General features: G+C 47.8%; 1 protein-coding gene across 1 annotated transcript in view; it reads left to right on the plus strand.

The window, feature by feature from the left end:
• Positions 1-18,345, plus strand: part of LOC125112703 (coiled-coil domain-containing protein 3) — an 89,929-nt gene that overhangs the window by 64,218 nt on the left and 7,366 nt on the right. The window lies entirely within an intron of this gene.

Genomic DNA, 18,345 nt, shown 5'->3' on the forward strand with positions numbered 1-18,345 from the left:
ACCTGCAGTGTTTGACATCTTCCATGTGCCCCGGCAAGCCTTGAGGTTAGAAGAAAATTAGATAGTTACTTATGACTTGGCAGTGTTCATATGCTTCAGGCCTAGGGCCCTAGGAGGTTTCTCTCTATTTTAGGTACTTTTCTGGATGTGTGCGTAGTTTGAGATAGGTAGGACCCACAAGTCTAGTTAGTGCTTTTGATCAAAAGGCAGATGGAATTTCACTTGAAATTGGAAAGGCTGTTTCTGATGATTCTAATAGGGTCCATGGGTTTCCAGTGGGGTTCAAATTGGCTGAAAATAGGTGGAGCGAATTCCTTGGCCAGTGAGAAGCAGTGTCGTGGGGGTGTTTTGGAATAGAGATGATGCGTTAGAGCATTCACTCTAAACTTGTGTATTATTTTATTTATGTGGCAGTAATCATCTCTAGAAGAATCTTCATTTACATCAAAAAGAGCTGTTTTTGTCCCCTCCGTAGATGATCTGGTTTCTCTGCAGAAATCAATGGCTTTTTGTTTGTTTTTTAAGAGAAAAGTCATTATCGTAGCATAAGAGACTCAAGAGATATCACACACAATTGACTATGAGAACCTTATCTAGATCGTGATTTGAACAAACCACACACACAAGAGGTCGTGGTTGACGTCAGGTAATTATTAACTGCGATAAGGGCATGGTGGTTGTGTTTTTTAAAAACTGTTCTTAGCTCCTAGAGAAGCTTATGAAAGTATTTACAGGTTAAGATAATATGATAGCTGGGATTTTCTTTAAAATATGCTTTTTAAAAATACTTGGGGAAGGGCCAATGCATAGCTGAAACAAGGCAGGCAGAATGCGGGGAACTGCTGAAGGGGGGGCGGGATGGGTGTGTGGAAGTTGACTGCACCCTCCTCTACTGTGATGTGCATTTGGAAATTTCCATAATAGAACGATTTTTCTGAAAAAAGATTCCTTTGCTGGGTGGAGTTGGAAAGTAGAAGCTGGCAAACCTCTCATCAGCTGATAGGCAGACCAGGGTGTTGGAGTAGCTTTCTTTGCTACTAATACTTGACTCTGAAAATCTTTTTTTTTTTTTTGTCTTTTTAGGGCCACACCCACAACATATGAAAGTTCCCAGGCTAGGGGCCAAATCAGAGCCATAGCTGCCGGCTTACCCCACAGCCACAGCCATGCAGGATCCGAGCCACCTCTGTGATCTACACCACAGCTCATGGCAACACCAGACCCTTAACCCACTGAGCAAAGCCAGGGATTGAACCCGCATCCTCATGGATACTAGTTGGGTTCATTATTGCTGATCCACAATGGGAACTCCCTGAAAATCTTTAAGTACTTGTTTTTTTATAAGTTGGAAGTTATTTGGGGGCAGTGACTATATCTTATTTACCTTTCTAATGTATGTAGTGCTAAATAAATGTTCTTGAGTTCACTGACAGGATGTTTTTATTTTTAGGGGTAAAATATTTATGATTATAATGTCTTCATGATGCATTTGATCCTTGATGAAATATCCTCTATTATCTCAAGTACCGCACTCCATGTGCTTAAGTCTGCTTTGCCTGATATCAGTGTAGCCACACAAGCTTTCTTAGGCCGCGTGTTCCCATGATATGGCTGTATATCTTTCTACCTTTTCCTTTCAAACTAGTTGTGTCTGTGTACTTAGTCTATTTCTTATAAATAGCATATAGTTGGGCCTTGCTTTTGTATCGAGTTAGATCATCTCTGCCCTTTTCATTAGTGTTTGGTCCATTCACATTTAATGGTTGAGTTTAAGGGTACCATCGTGCTCTTCACTGTTTTCTATTTGTCTTGCCTATTATTTATTTGATCTTTGTTTCCACCTTAATAGAAAACCAGGATGCAGAACAAAGAAAGTGGGCCTTCTTTATATGAGTAGATGGAGAATTTCAGGAGACGCCATTCACGTCGCAGTCTTTGTAAAGAGTGCTCCTGGATCACCATTGCAGCACATCATGAGTGAGGCACCCGGAGCAGGGCCTTATGTCTGTTTGGACCTCATAGCTCAGGCCACTGTTCCCTGTCATCCTTAGGTTCCATCCAGCCCACAGTTCTTGGGCTACGTGAGAAACTATAATGGCTTTAAGCACATGATGGCTCTAGTACGCCATCCAGTGGAGCTTTTATCAGTTTCTTCGGCCCCGTGTGTAGAGTAGAGACGAGCCTGTTATCACTGAATCACAGCTGTTGTCACACTCCACCTGTGTTCCCCAGTCCGTAGATGGATTGATATGGATTGGTGTTCTTGTTTTGGTTTCTGATTCTGGCTGTTCTCCTGTTTCCACCCTCCCCAGGGTCCTAGACCCCACCTAGGCCTGGAACACTGTCCAACACTCCAGATGCATCACGAGGTGTCCAGTTGTTCTTTTACTCCTGCCCAACTTCTCTTTTGGGCACAGAACCTGCAGATTCTCCTTCTACAGCCTGGGAAGGCCTCCTCAGGCCTGTCTCCCCCTGGTGTTATAGGAGTTCCAGCTCTTCTGCTCCCTGCTCCTTTTCACCTCATACACAAGGTTCGGGTTTCAATAGCCCTGGTCAGACCATCCCTTAAGCACAGTGCTCAGCTCTGGACACCACATTAGAATGGATGTGATGGGTGGATGGATGGACTGCAGAATTTCTTGAGATGGAGAGTTTGGATTATAAGGGGTCTTGAAAGATGTAGTGTGAGAAATGGTCCAGGGAGCTGCTGATGTTCACCCTGGGCTGGAGAGGACTTAAAGAGGGTACAGTTCTGTGTAGTACAAACCTTTGGCATGCTGTCTGGCAGAAGAGGAAGTGTATTGATTCTGCTGTGACTTCAGAAGCAGGAGTTGAAACCATTTATGGTATATTTTGTTATAAGGTGTATAAGTATGTTTACCTTGGAGATAGGAAGTTGTGCTAGAAAAAAAGTGTGCCAGATGCCAGGTGTGGACAGAGTGCCCCCACCAGCCACTTGTTAGAGACATCCACCTTCACTGGGTGTGAGAGGTTGCCTGCAGGCCCTTGAAGCATGTGTTTGAGTAGGTCTGAATTTTGAAATTATTCTTGATTAGTAGTGGGCCACCAAGGAATTTAAAGACAGGAACGGAGATCTGGGGGAGTTTTTGACTAGGATCAGCCACCTAATGAAAGTCAAAGAGGACACCCCGGGGTCGTGACCAAACAGCCCTCCCACTGGTGGGATTTCTTGGCGCCTTAGGCATCTCTTCAGGACTTGCTGCTTATTCCTCTCCCTGAAACCCCCTTCCCTCCTACCTGCTTCCTGATGGAGACCCGCTGCTCTGACCCAGGTCCCTTGCTCCCCACTTGGGCTTTCCTGGGACCCTGTGTTTCATTCAGAGCATCTCTGCCTCCCAAACCTGCCTTTACCCCTGAACAGTATGGATGGCACCCTCTCTGTTGGCACAGAGAAGCTTCTAGAACTTCAGGCTTACTGCTTCCTCTCCACCTGTGCTCAGTGATACCTGTATACACATAGAACATGGCAGAGAAGCAGGAGCTGCAGCTTGGATCCTTGAGTTTGAAAGCCTGTGTCCTCACAGTGACATTCAGAGAAGGAGCTGGGGCATCTAGGAGATCTATGCAGAAGCCCTGTGGGTTCGGAGCAGGGAATGTTATCCCAGACCCCTTGTGAGGATCGCACCTGGCCGTCCCACTTAGCCTATTCTCAGGATCAGCAGGGTTTAGATATTCTTAGGCTGAGTGAAACATGACAGATTGGCTTCCATGGCAACACAGTTATAAATTGCATCCTGGCAACGAATTTTCATTTCGGAAGGCATTCGAGGATCTCTGCTTCAACGTGCCCAGGCCTAGGACTTCCTGAAACATAGCGGAAGAACATTTTAACGAGCTTGTTTCTGCTCCAAAGTCTTTGCAGGCTACCAGTGCGATGCTTTTTGGGTCTTAAGCCACACTGTATGGTGAGGAAGTTTAAAGACAGAATTGGAAGTAGGGAATGTCCAGCTCTTTGATGTCTTTACCGCTTTCTGGGAGATTGGGAAGTGCTCTAAAAACTCAGCTTCATCCGGAAATGTGCATAGCTCAAGCTAATAACGCCAGATGCTTCAAGCAGAAACTGAGGTGATGACAACTCTATAGCATCTGAAACCAGTCTCCTTCAAAGGACAGAATTAAGCTCACAAATGCATCTCGGACCAGACCTAGTGTGTCATCAATCTGTCAAAGGGAGGAATCCCACTTTCCCTGAAAGCGCGGCTATTCTGTGGGGTTGTGTGCATTGCAGAGGTCAGGCTCCTTATCAACATTTGCAAAGCTCCACATGGCAGAGGAGGCTGTGTCCACAGACTGTATGCTTAGAGTAGTGTCATCAACTTGTAAAGCTTAATAGACTAATGCTTTCTGAGTAGCCAACAAGTTCCAGGCATGGAGCAGGGTGCTGAGTGATGGAGGTCAGCAGGCAGACACAGATGCTGCCTTCCAAGGACTCATCAGCAAGCAGAGAGGTGAAGACAGGTGCATCCATGACCTTGATGTATCTCTAAGGTGAGCCATCTGTGTACCTTACATTAAGATACAGTGGGTTTTAATTCTTGCCTCTGCAAGGTAAGTGCCAAAAGGGAGGTTTTGAGCACCACGGGAGCCAAAGGGTTTGGATTACATGTAATCAAGGGACGAAAGAAAGGCTCTCTGAAGGTGGCATCAGAGGTTGGCCTCGGAGAAGGGGCCATTTCAGCAGCTAAGGGTGGGGACATGCCAGGTGGAGAAGCATCAGGCGTAACGCCTCTGAAGTGATCGTTGGCACACGTTTAGGGAGCAGTGAGCCTAGGTCAGGGTGCCTGTAGTGTACTCATGAAAGCCCAATGATGTCAAATCAGGACGCTAAGGGAGGACCATCTCCAGGTGGGCTCTGGTTGCCGGTGAAGGTTTCTGGGCAGAGAAAAGTGACAACATACAAGTGTCCCGGCCTGTATTTCCCAGGCCAGGAACAACCAGATTGCTTTCTCTGCTAGGAGATTAGAGTTACAGATGGGCCCGGGGGCGGGGGGGGGGGTGGTGGTCGTAGAAGCCCATTCCAATCTAGTTTTGTCTACTTGCTTTCTTTCCTGTGTTTGAGGCTTTCAAAGCCTCCAGTGACTGCCCCCTGCCCCCACCCAGTGACTCTTACAAATAAGTGACTTATTCTTCAACTCCATCGAGAGGTTGTCTGTCTTATCTTACAAAGGGGGCGGGGAAGGATGTACTGTGTTTTATAGCCAACATTTGGCAAATATCAGAGCAAGAGTATGGTTCCCAAGACCAGAGGCTCTGGGGTCCCTGCCTGGGCTGTAAACTGGCATTTGGGGGGTTGTCTCTTTCTGTACCTTTCACACTATGAGAGGTGACATCTAAGTGGGCATTTTCTGCCAGACTCAGCCAAGGGAAGAGGTCAGAAACAGAAGCTCCTCGGGGTTCACACCGAGGAGAGCCAGCCTCTCACTTTGCACCACGTGCTGGGATAACATAAACTTCCTGGGTTCCCGCTGAAGGCCAAGGGTGAAGGGAAGTGGGAGGGGATGTTGTGGGAAGAGAAACAAGAACAAGAAGGAAGGCGATGGACAGAGGGGACCTTGGAGCGGGCGCAGCACGTCAGTCTTATCTTCACGAAGGAATATGAGTTAGCGTCTAATCCAGCTTTCCAGACACCAGGTCCTTGACGAGGCTCCTTTCCAGCCCTCATGGCCACCACAGCAGTTAGATGCTGTGGCCCCATTTTATAGAGGGGTATGAAGGCTCCTTGAAGTTCAGTCACCTGCCTAGGACCACAGAGCTGCCCAAGGAGGGGCCAGATTGTAACCCGGGTTCCAAGGCATCTCGTGATGTGGAGAAACCTGGAGGGAGGGTGGATGTAGACTGGTCAGCTGGGGGCCGAGGGGGCCGATCCTGAGCCTTCTGGGCAGGGCGGTCCAGCCTGGGTCTGGAAGGAGGCCCTGATGCTGTCAGAGCAGGTGGCTGGGGAGCCTTGCAGCGTGGACTGGTCCCAGTGCCGGCTTTGTTCCCCAACACAGCACCTCTGCAGAAAGCAAAGGCCTGTCTAGAGAAGTGGACGCGAGTTTGTAAAGGGCAGAAGTGGAACAGACGGGAGAAGGGAGGCGGGGTGGAGACACTCAGGGAGTCCACAGTGAGGCCTGGGGGAGGATGGCGATCAGGGCCGCACAGCATCGGGCATGTGCTTAATGCCATGGAACTGTGCGCTTAAGAATGGGTACATTTGGGAGTTCCCGTCGTGGCGCAGTGGTTAACGAATCCGACTAGGAACCATGAGGTTGCGGGTTCGATCCCTGGCCTTGCTCAGTGGGTTAAGGATCCAGCATTGCCGTGAGCTGTGGTGTAGGTCACAGACGCAGCTCGGATCCTGCACTGCTGTGGCTCTGGCGTAGGCCGGTGGCTGCAGCTCTGATTGGACCCCTAGCCTGGGAACCTCCATATGCCTTGGGAGTGGCCCAAGAAATGGCAAAAAGACCAAAAAAAAAAAAGAGGTACATTAGGAGTTCTCTTGTGGCTCAGAGGGTTAAGAACCAGACCAGTATCCATGAGGATGTGGGTTTGATCCCTGGCCTCGCTCAGTGGATTAAGGATCTGGTGTTGCCATGAGCTGTGCTGTAGGTCGCAGGTGCAGCTCGGATCCCGTGTTGCTGAGGCTGTGGCGTAGGCCAGCAGCTGTAGCTTCAATTTGATTGCTAGCCTGGGAACTTCCATATGCCGCAGGTGCAGCCATAAAAAGGGGGAAAAAAAGATACATTAATGGTAAACTGTGTATTTTACCTCTATAAAAAATTATTTGAAAGAAGGAGGCCTGGCTTTTCCACTGGTCAGTCAAGTCTCTCGGTGGCCGGGGCTTCCTGGCTTCCCACTCAATGGGAGCGCCCAGGCTGGGGGGACAGGCCACAGCCCACCCCAGGCCTCCGGGCTGACCTCACAGCAGACGTGCACGCCCCGCCCTGGGGACAGGAGCCCAGCCCAGAGGCGGCTCTGGCTGCAGAGGATGTATCAGGTTTATGAGTCAAAAGGTCACCTTCTCAGGGACTAGAGTGGAATCTGATGTTCATCAACTGTGAGTTTTCAAAAGCCGAGCTGACGCCCTTCTTCACCAGAGCTGCCTCCTTAATTCACTTTAAATTGAATACCCAGACTGCTTGCAGGGGATTACGGGCCGGGACGCGGAGGCGGGCATTTGGAACGCTGGTTTTCGGTTTCCTGTCTTGGGAACTGAAACCACTGTGTCACAAGCAAAGGTCATCATGTGTAGTTCCCCTGTGGTGGTTCGTTTTTGGCTTTTTTGAGAATAGTTGGAAGGTGGTGTTTCTGGGATGCGAATGCCCTTGGGTGCGCCTCCGAGGGTCAGGGAGGGCTGAGAGCAAAGCCAGGCCCCGGGAAACCTCCACCTGAGCTGTCTGTCTGCAAGTTAAATCTCCTTATCTGAAGACTTCGGTCACAGAGCTTCAGAGCAGAGGGGCACAGCCTTTGAAGAGAGAGGGTCTGATTGCAAGTTCAAGCTCCATCCCGTGCCATGGAGCCTTGGGCAGGTTGCTTTAGCCGTCTGAGCTTCGCTTTTCTACTTGCTAAAATGGGACAAGTAGTACAACCTACCTGTATGGGCTGAGGGTCAGAATTTAATAAGAGGACGTTTCTAAAACAGGTAGTATGATGCTCGGCACATGGTAGATACTTGATAAACGAGGGCAGCTGTTCTTTCCTCAACGCCAGCATCCAGGGAAGAGAAAGTCCCAAGTGTGGGCGTCTTGGTGCGCTGGGTAAATAACTACTGTCCTTCCCCTTGCCCCCCGCCCCCGCCCCAGCCATGACCCAGCTCTGACAGGTCACATCGGAGGTCCCCAGGTGGTTACACTCTGAGCACCTGCTCCTTCATGACTGTGGTTGGGGTAAACAGCACCCATGACCCGGCTGCTGGTCCAACCCAGTCAAGCCCCCCCTTTCCTGAGCGTGGCTTTTCTTACCTCAGTTGGCAACTGCAGAGTCTGTGATTCCTGCAGGGCCTTAATTACAGCACATCTCTAGGGGCCGATGGGCTAAGTTGTGCCAATCACCTACGGAAGGAACCGCATGTCACCAAGGCGTGTGCAAGGGAAATGCCCCCAAGAGCTGATCATGCCTTCAAAGAGTAGGAGTTGTGAAACATATACTGACTTCTAATTGTACACGTGAAATACACATGGATACGGTATTCATATAAAATGTAAATGCAATAAATAAAGCACAACTTCTCTGCCTCCAAGTCCCAGGCCCCTCCCCTAAGGCAACCACACTGACAGCCATGCTCCCTCCAGACCTCAGACCAGGGTTTTACGTGCATATACGTGGACCCTGAAGTTTTGTGGGCTTTTTAAAAAAAAAAATTATTGAAGTATAGTTGACTTACAGTGTTAATTTCTGCTGTATAGCAAAGTGACTCAATTATACATAAATACTCTTTTTCATATTCTGTACCCTTATGGTTTATCATAGGATATTGAATATAGCTCCCTGTGCCATAGAGTAGGACCTTGCTGTTTATCCATCCTCTGTGTAAGAGTTTGCCTCTGCTAATCCCAAATTCCCAGTCCCTCCCTCCCCAACAGTCCCTCCCCCTTGGCAACCACAAGGCTATTCTCTATGTCTGTGAATCTGTTTTTGTTTTGTAGATATGTTCATTTGTGTCATATTTTAAATCCCACATGTAAGTGAAATCATATGGTATTTGTCTTTCTGACGTTCCTTCACTTAGTATGATCATCTCTAGGTTCATTCGTGTTGCTACAAATGACATTATTGTATTCTTTATGGCTGAGTAATGTTCCACCGTATATATGTCTGTCATTCATCTGTCATCTTCCTTATCCATTCATCTGTCAGTGGACATTGAGGTTGTTTCCCTATCCTGGCTATTGTAAATAGGGCTGCTATGAACAGGGGTGCGTGTATCTTTTCGAATTATAGTTTTGTCTGGGTGTATGTGTGGGCTTTTCTTGCCTAAATGGTATCATACCCTGTGAATGGGTCTACCTCTGAGGATAACACATGTTGGAGATCTTCCCCTTTTCATTCTTTCAATATGGCCAAGCCCGTCTTAGCGTGGCCGGGCTGTAGTTTGTTTAGCCCCTCCGTTACTGACGAGCCTGAAAGTCATTCCCACTTTTTCAGTCTTGTAAACAATTCTGCCACGACCATCCTTCTTGATTCCCATTAGGGACATCTGTGCATATTTTTCTAGATGGGTAATGAGAAGAGGGGAGCATACGATTTTTTTTATAGGGTAAATCCAGCACGAACCATACATTTTCATGGCTTTATTCCCAATAGGAATAAGACAGAATTGAATCAAGAGTGTATTCAAGAAAAAAAAAATAATGGGCAGCAGGGAGGTGGTCATAAAAGCATACGCTTTGGAGTAATTTTCAAAGTTGGGTAATAATTATTAGTAGTTTCTGATCCATTCAAAACAGGCATAGAGCTACATGGGTTCACACCATATTTTAAGACCTTCATAGAATTCTTCTGGATTTTAAAAGTTGGCCAGGAAATTTTTGAAAAAGAGGAATATCCTATCATAGAATATACTCTAAAGCTAAATAAGAGCCCCAGGAGACTGGTGTTACTAACCCACAGCTAAACAGGATGAAGTAGGTCCAATGAGACCTTAGTATCAGTCAGAATCCTAAGGAGTTAATATTAATATAATCTGTGGGAAAGGGAGGGGTATTTAAAAAATGTGGGAGAATAGCTGATTTACTATCTGGGAAAAATGCATTTATGCATTCACATCATACCATATAAAAGAGAAATGTTCATTACATCCAGTCTTAATAACCTAATAACTTCACTTTCAAATGTTAACCCTAAAGAAATAATCCAGATAAAAATGTGGCATAAACATTGTTTAAAATAGTACAATGTTTAGAAACGGGCTGTGGGCCTAACAAAAAGAATACATCTGAGTAAGTTAAAGAGTAATCTTATAATGAAATAGATGCAGCCATCGAAATTATGCAACTTTGGGATTTGATAGTTTTTGTGAAATAAAATTGAAAATACAGGATAGTTTATAACCAGGTTACAAAAAAAAATCATGCCAGTAAAAAATTTGGTTTTGAGTCATGACTTTTTTTTTTCTATTTCCAGTGGTTTCCAATTTTTTAAAAATAATTAGCAATGTAGTAGTTCTATAATTCATTATTTCAGTCAACAGTCACTCTTTTTGAGCACTTACTGTATGCCAAGCACTGCTTTAGGCACTAGGGTAACAGCAGTAAAAATAAGAGAGTCCCTGTTTTATAGTGTAATGAAAGAAAGAGACATTAAGAAATTAACCAGTATCAAGTCAACTGATCATGCTTTTAGGGGCACAAGCAGGCTGCTGAGATAGTCATTAGGGGAGGTTACTCACAAGGTGGTAGGGAAAGACATTTGAGAAGGTTCACACAGGAACCAGAAGGATGTGAATGAGCCAATCACACAGAGTAATGGAATAGCATTCTAGGAAGATGGAACAGCAACTTGTTAAAGAGGTGGCTAGGAGTAACTTCAGTTGTTTGTATAATAGATCAATAATTAAGGCATATTTAAGTCTTCTTCTCATGACTAATACTCCTTTTTCACTGGTGATTGATTCTGGCCATAACCAGGCACTGGGTAGGGTTCTGTAATCTAATGCCTATCACATGTAAAATTTGTCCATGTTATTGAAACTTTTCAAGTTTGCAAGGACTTGTGCCAGAGAGCAAGCCAGGAAAGATGGCTCTTAAGAGCTGGCAGAACCATGACACCGTACTTCATATCTGTTGTCGTCTGTGGTTTAAAGGTTTTCCAATAATATTTTTACCTATTAAAATATTAGCTGAGAACTGATTCTGGGACATGAGGTTATGGACTGAGCCTGGCGGTCTGTAATTATAACAGTTGACACTTCGCATATTGATGGCTTTCCAAATACCGCCAGGCACAGTCTCCCCTTTCTCAGGACCTCCACTTTCTGAAAGAAGAAGAACCAGCTGCGGAGCCAGAGCCACGTTTGACGCCAGCTCTCGCTAAATCCCACCCCCAGCTCTTTCTCCTCTAAGGAAAGTCAGCTTCAAGGCTACCTGTCTTGATTCAGTAGCCGAACAGCCTGTGCCTGGGTTTGATAAACTCTCCCAAGCAAGCAGACGGAGCTGAGTCAGGCCCTGGATGTGGCCACGTGGACAAGTCATCAACCTCTGGGGAAGTAAACAGGAGAGGCTCACAACTTATAAATCTTTGTCACATTCCCCAGCGGGGCGGGGCGAGGTGGCAGGAGCCCTTTGGGGGGTGTTTCAGCCAGTTCTGATGATGCCAGGAAAAGCAGAGCCTGCTCCTTAGCTGCCCTTTCTGGGAGAAGGGCTGGAGGCTGAATATTGAATATTCCAAACCTGTGACTCTGAAAGGGCCCAGCGAGATGAGCCTGGGACTGGGGTGGGTCAGGCCGATGGTGCCTTTGGCAAGAGGGCAGGGGCAGAGCAGACCGGCTTGCCTCTGGGCCAGATTCTGCCCTAGGCTTCCCCTCTCTGGCGGGCCTGGTGGTCTATGGTGCAGCAGTGCCACTCTCGGCAGCCTTCCCCGGATGCCCTGAGATCAGAAGGGCTGCCTTTAAGTTAGGAGTAGGTTCAGAGGTTCACAAGGTGAAGGGGAAGCTTTCACTTGGACCACAGCAGTGACCTGAGGCTTGGAGCTTAAAAGCCCATCAGTGACTCCACTCGGCCATGGTCACACACCTAGGGCTGGGGCAGGAATGAACTTGGCCCCCGTCCCCAGTAGCAGCGCATCTGTCAACTGCTCGCTCCGGGAGAGGAGCCCACACCATCGGGCCCTTCCTATCCCACAGCCCAAGATGCCGTCGAGGCCGAGTACACACATCAGAAGGCCAGTGGTCAGATCTTTAAATAAAACCCTGAGACCCCAGTAACCATCAATGGCATCCCCACCTCCCAAGGGAGTTCCTGCCCCAGCAAGCCTGTCAGGGTCTGTTGCCCTGCTGCTGTTTTCATGGGAGGGAATCCCAGCCTTGGCCGGGACTGGCAGCGAGGGACTAAGAGGTCCAAGGAGGCTTCGACCAAACCCCAAAGCAGCGGATGTGGTAAGATGTCTTTGAGGCTGTAACTGGGGTTCGGGGCGAACCACGACTCCCCAAGGTCACCAACCCATCAGTGGCAGAACTGGGACTAGATGGAGGTGCCCTTCCTTCCACTGTGACACCAGCTGTCTGGAGTGAATTTCCGGGAACTTAAAACTCACACCCAAACCCTCCTTCCCAGTTTACCCAGGAGCCCTCTCTCCATTTCACCGTGGCAGGTGCTCCAAACAGAACATGAGATGCTAGCAGCCTTCTGACCCAAGCAACTGTGATTTCAATTTTACCTCCCTTGGTGGGTCTAGAAAAGCCTGGGGGTTGGAATCAGTTTTCCATGACCGAGGGCCTCCCAGGCTTTCTTCCATCATAGACGAGGGAAAATGGTGTTTGCAAACCTCCCCCAGATTCCCCCACAAGCTCAGAACCTAGATTGAAATGTCACAGAATATGGGACAAGTTCCGTGCCCATCAGCGAGGTCCACATGCATAGGATTGATGGATTCATATTTTCTGGATTCCTATAGACATTATATATATGTTTACATCTCTGGCACGCATGCGCGCTCTCTCTCTCTATATATATATATTTGTCTTTTTGTGTTTTTCTAGGGCCCCACCTGTGGCATATGGAGGTTCCCAGGCTAGGGGCTGAATCGGAGCTGTAGCCACTGGCTGACACCAGAACCACAGCAATGCCAGATCCAAGCCGAACCTGCGACCTACACCACAGCTCATGGCAACACCGGATCCTTAACCCACTGAGCAAGGCCGAACCCGCAACCTCATGGTTCCTCGTCGGATTTGTTAACCACTGAGGCACGACAAGAACTCCCTCTCTAGCTCTATATTTAAAGAGAGTGTGTAGTGGGATGCAGTGAGGAAACTGATTCATTTATATGTGAGTAGTAATGACAATATCATCATCAAAATTTATTTTAAAAGTTACCGAACTCCTAGACTCATGATGCCATTTCAACCATAAGCATATAGGACTTTTGTAACAGACACTGAGGAAAACCCTGTGAGTTAGCAGGCTGCTCAGAGCTGAGTGGACCAGTCAGGATCTCTGGCTGCCTCCAGGCCTGAGAAGATGGAACTGTCTCCACGCTTTTAGTCAGTTCTTGTTTGCCTGGTGGAGAGCTCTGCCACAGTCAAATAAGAATGGTGTAACCCTGGGAATTCCCACTGTAGCACAGTGGAAACAAATTCAACTTGTATCCGTGAGGATGTGGGTTTGATCCCTGGCCTTGCTCAATGGGTTAAGGATCTGGTGTTGCCATGAGCTGTGGTGTAGGTCACAGACACAGCTCAGATCTGGCGTTGCTGTGTCTGTGGTGTAGGCTGGTGGCTACAGCTCCGATTCGACTCCTAGCCTGGGAACCCCCATATGCCACAGGTGTGGCTCAAAAAAAGCCAAAATTAATTAAATAAAAAGAATGGATGTAAAACAGATATAGGGTTGATTTAATACAGGAACAGCATGCATGGCTAATAGGTTAATGCATATCATATCAAAGAGGGAGACATAATATGCATACACATTTTTTTACTTTGACCAAAACACCCCTTTTTGTCTCCATGCGAGCATCTCATGACCTCACTTTGGCAACACTTTCTAGTGCATTTATCTGAAGATAGGTAAATCTTTGTCTTTCTGTAACTGAACCTAACCAGTAAACTTCCCTTTCTATCGTGCCAGGGAGGGGACCCAAAATTTGAATTCTAGTCACAGTCTTTCCTAGTTCTAATCACAGTCGAGTTGCGAGTTAAGCCCTGGTCTTCTAAGACCCTATCCTCCTCTTCTGCCATCGGGGGAGTCTTTCTGAAATGTGATCTGTCTCCTAAACTCACTGGAGTTTCCTGTAACCCAGCATCTCCTCTCTAAAATTCAGTCTTTTCTCACCTCCACCATGTCCTGCCACTCCTGCACACTCGGTATAGGATGTGCAGATGGTCAGCTGGACCTGGGAGGGTATCAGAAGAGAAAACGCATGAATGTCAGAGCTCCTTAAAGCCAGTTCCTGACCTCACCAGGGAGAAGAGGGAGTCAGAACGGACTAAGGGCACAGGACGTCCCAAGGATCACGGGGAACCCAGCACCCACTTGCCAAAGGCAGCTCCTGCGTCTTCATTCATTGCCCAACTTGTTTCTATTTCAGCCTGCATCGCTTGCGTGCTTCCTTCCTTGCTTGACTCCATGTCAGGGGCTGGATACAAAGATGAAAATGCATTTCAGGGGCCTCGACTGTCCAGGAGAGGGTCAGATGCACCATGTGATAAACTTGACAGTGGATAAAATTAGGGAAAGATTACATGGCTCTTTCTGGAAGAATCAGGAAGGCTTCACAGGAGTGACTTTTGAACCCAGGCTTGGAAAATGAGAATTTCATCAGCTGGATGGAGGGGAGATTTTTCTAAGCAAAAGGAACTCCACATGCAAAGGCATAGATCCTTGAGAGCGCAGTGTGTTTGGGGAGCGGCAGTGGCTTCAGGAAAGCTCAAGTTGGGGATGAGTAACAGCCGTAACGCTTCCTTCTTGTTTACTGTGTGTCGGGTGCTTTCCCAAAGCTTTTCCCATCTCCTATTTGATTTTAATCTTCAAAGCAAGCCTGCGGCGGGGCCATTAGTACCCCGTGTGTGTAAGTAAGGAGAGTGAGCTAAGGCAGCCTTGCTGATGCAGGCCAGGCCCTGCTGTCAGGGGATGGGGCAGCCAGGATGCAAGCCCAGTTTTGCCTGGCTCTGAAGCCCACACTCCTACCCAGGGCGCCAGACAGCCTCCTACTGGTCTGCGGAGTGGGGGAGGGAGCAGGAAGGGAAAATGGGGAAGCCCTTGATCCTGGGCTGTCCGGTGGGAAGGGCGCTCCTGCCCCAGCTCCACCCCCTGACCTCCTGCCCCCAGCTCCACAGGCCCCTCGCCCTCAGGCCACCCTGTCTGGGACATCTGCTCTCCCTTCTGGTGGGCGCCTGGCACAGGGAGACAACTCTGGACTTGGGGTGGAGCAAAGGCCTGGATGCCAAGTCAAATACAGTCACAGGAACCTCAGCTTGTTTCTCCAGAGAGGCCTCAGAAGAACTGCCCTGCTGTCACTGCTGTGGTTTGGGAGAGTTCTCGGTAGCGCTGGGTGTCATCCAAACCCTTACTGTCGAATCATTTAGGAAACCATTCTGCATCCGCTTGGCCCTGCCGCCCGCCACCTCACCCTTCCCTCTAAGAGGCTGAAAGCAATGGTAGGACAAAGAGCCAGGGCCCGAGGGAACGGGCGAGAATTGGGGTGGGGGCTCCTGCAGCTCACACAGGACGGAGGAGGCGGGGTCGGAGGACACGATGCAGGGAAGCTTTTCAGAAATGACTGCGTGACTGGTGACCCACCTCACAGTGCTTCTCCCGCTGAGAGCTGATGCTCCTGGCAGTGCACCTGGGAGGTTCTAGAAAGCTTATCTTACCACTGTCGCTGGGGAAGCATTTCAGAGACAGCCATTTTGGCAAGAGCCGTCCTCTGAACTTCCATCTGGAGCTTCGAAATTGGCAGCGGTCCACAGAGTCCAAGGGTCCATGACAAGGTCACTGGGAACTGAGCTGTGACCTGGCAGCCCGAGCCGTGATCACAAACCAGTGTTGACGGGGCTGGGAAAAGGGTGAGGGGTGGCCAGTAAGGGTCTTGGGAGACTCCGGGGCCTGAGCGTCTCCTGTCTTTTGCCCTCCTCCAGTCTCTGTTGGCTGTTTTCCCTCCAAACACACCCAGGTGTCAGCTTTTGCCTTTGCAGCTCTGTTTGCCTTGAGCTCCTTTCCAAATTAGGGTTTGAGAATTTTTTTTCCTACTAGAGGCCAGGTACTAAATATTTTAGGCTTTTTGGACCACAGTCTGTGTCACTGCTACTCAACTCTGTCCTTGCAGCAGGAATGCAAAAAAAAAAGGGAAGGTGGCTGTGTTCCATAAAACTTTATTGGCAAAAATAGGTGGTGGGTCCGACTGGGTCCACGAGCCAGAGTTTGCTCACCTCGATGCTAGATTTTTGTTCTTTTTCTTTTTTTTTCCTTTGTTGAATCTCAAGAACAGGAGCAAAGTGTTAAAAAGGCAAGTTGTTGGCTAGTGTGGCCACTTTGAGTCTTGCCTCATTTTTACCATTTCAGAAAGTACACTTTGTCTTGTCTTTATAGGTGGCTATTTAAATTGAAAGCAGCTGTGAAGGCAGGAAACCTCAGTGAGCATTCGGCATGTCTGCTGCCATGAAATAGTAATTTTTAATACACCGTCTTTTTGTTAAGCTAGATACAGAGCTTAGGGGTATACTGCGGATGGATTCAGGAAAACTTTCTGCACTGCACAGTGCCAGGCATGCTATAATAAATGCTGCTTGCTGGAATGAATGCCGGAAGTGGAAACTGTTTAGAAATGATTTCTTTAGTCATTGAGAGGTGTTTGTACATGGTGTATCGACTCTGCAGGCTAGTATCCATCCGGTTCCTTAAGCTTTCAACATCTTGACTGTGAAACTTTCTCACAGCATCCGAGATTTCTAGAGACAGCAGAGCACAGGAGATGGTTTTAGGTAGGGCACAGGTGAGAAACTCTCATGGCTTTGACCTGCCTTTGGAGGCAGGTGACTACCCAGAAGGTCACCCTGAGGTCATTCAGCCGCACAGGTGCAAAATGGCCCGTCCTGGCATCCCTTCCCATCCGCCTGTGGCCATAAGGAGGGAGGAGGTTAACAACGAGTGGTGGACAGTGCAGTTCATGGTCAGTGGGCAGAACCACCTGACCTCCCCAACCCCCACTTGGTTTCCATTGAAATGCTCAATGGAAGTGTCCAAACAAACGTCCAGAAAATAACCATGAAAAAATATCCAAGGGAAAAAACAACAGAAACTCGGGCATGAGGCCAACTTTCAATATTTATGTATACTGATAGAAACAGTCCTAGGAAGAAATATATTCAAATGCCAGCAGTGGCTATCTCTGTGAAACAGAATTACACATGATCTTAATTGTCTTTTTCTGGCCCCATAATTTTAAAAAGTTTGTCTACAATAAAAGATGTGGCTTTTATAGTTTAGAAAGGTGTTGTTTAAAAAAAGATGAAGAATGGGAATCCCAACCTACCTTTTGTCTTACTAGGAATGAAAGGGAAGGCTCCCTCATGGCAGCCTTTCCATCCATCCTGACACAGTGGAGTTTTCTAGAGAAAAGCAACCCAGCCGTGGTGGATGCTAGGTGCTTAGACACCTGACATGGGCTGGTGCTTCCTCTTCCATAGTCAGAGCCTGGGGATGTGGCTGCCTGTTAGGAACTGCTTGCTTTGGGGTTGCCTGATACCATCATTTGCATCTCTTTGTTTCTTCAAAGAACATGTGGCAATACCTTTTTCAGCTCGGTCCCTCCTCTCCTCAGCCTACTCTAAGGACACAAAACCAAGTGAGTGTGTTGACCTTATATACCACAGACAGACAGACAGATGTTAAAGCAGTTTCTAGAGAGAGTGATTTCATTTGGAAAGGATTCCAGAGAAAGATTTTCTCAAACACATATTTATGAAAGCATAGCTCTTGTGCAGAAATTCTTGCTTTCATAAGACGTGATGACCAGCATTCAGGAGGCTTTTTTATGACAATGGCTTCATCATTTTATGGGGTTAGCTTCTTATTCCTGGGGCCTAAGCCCTCCCTGCTTGCAGGCATAGCCCACTGTCCAGAGAGAGAAAGACCTTCTGCCTGGTAAGAGGTCCTGGGTCACAGCTTTACTATTAGTGACCCTGGACAAGTTCCAAAAGTCCTTCTGTGTCTTTCTGCTCCAGCTCAAATGCTGCTCATGTCAGAGAGAGGCTGTGGGATGGAGAGTGACATAGTCACCGAGGAACTCCAGTCATGCCGTTCATCCTGACTTAATAACTGTGCCCCCACTCCCCCCCCCACACACACATGTCCAGCTGTCCCTTTGCTCCATCTTGGTTGTTTTCAGGCCATTGTCAAGGTGGCTGTCCTCTTGCTCTAGCTCCCTGGAGTGGGGAACATCTGGCCTCTGGGTCTGAGGGATGCCAAGAAGACTGCTGATGTCTTAGGATCATGAATGTTCCATCAACAGGGCAGAACTTGTTGCATCCCATCAGGTTTGCGCTTATTTTAAAAGGCAGCATGTGAAGAGCATCATCAAGTGTAACTCGACCTTCCCTTCGATGCTCCTACCCACTATTGGATTCTGTCCTCTCAAAATTTGAACAGCCATCCATCTAAAAACCCAGCCCTCTTGCTTTAATAGACTTTG

The sequence above is a fragment of the Phacochoerus africanus genome, chromosome 12 (genome assembly GCF_016906955.1).
Source record: "Phacochoerus africanus isolate WHEZ1 chromosome 12, ROS_Pafr_v1, whole genome shotgun sequence".
NCBI classification, from domain to species: Eukaryota; Metazoa; Chordata; class Mammalia; order Artiodactyla; family Suidae; genus Phacochoerus; species Phacochoerus africanus.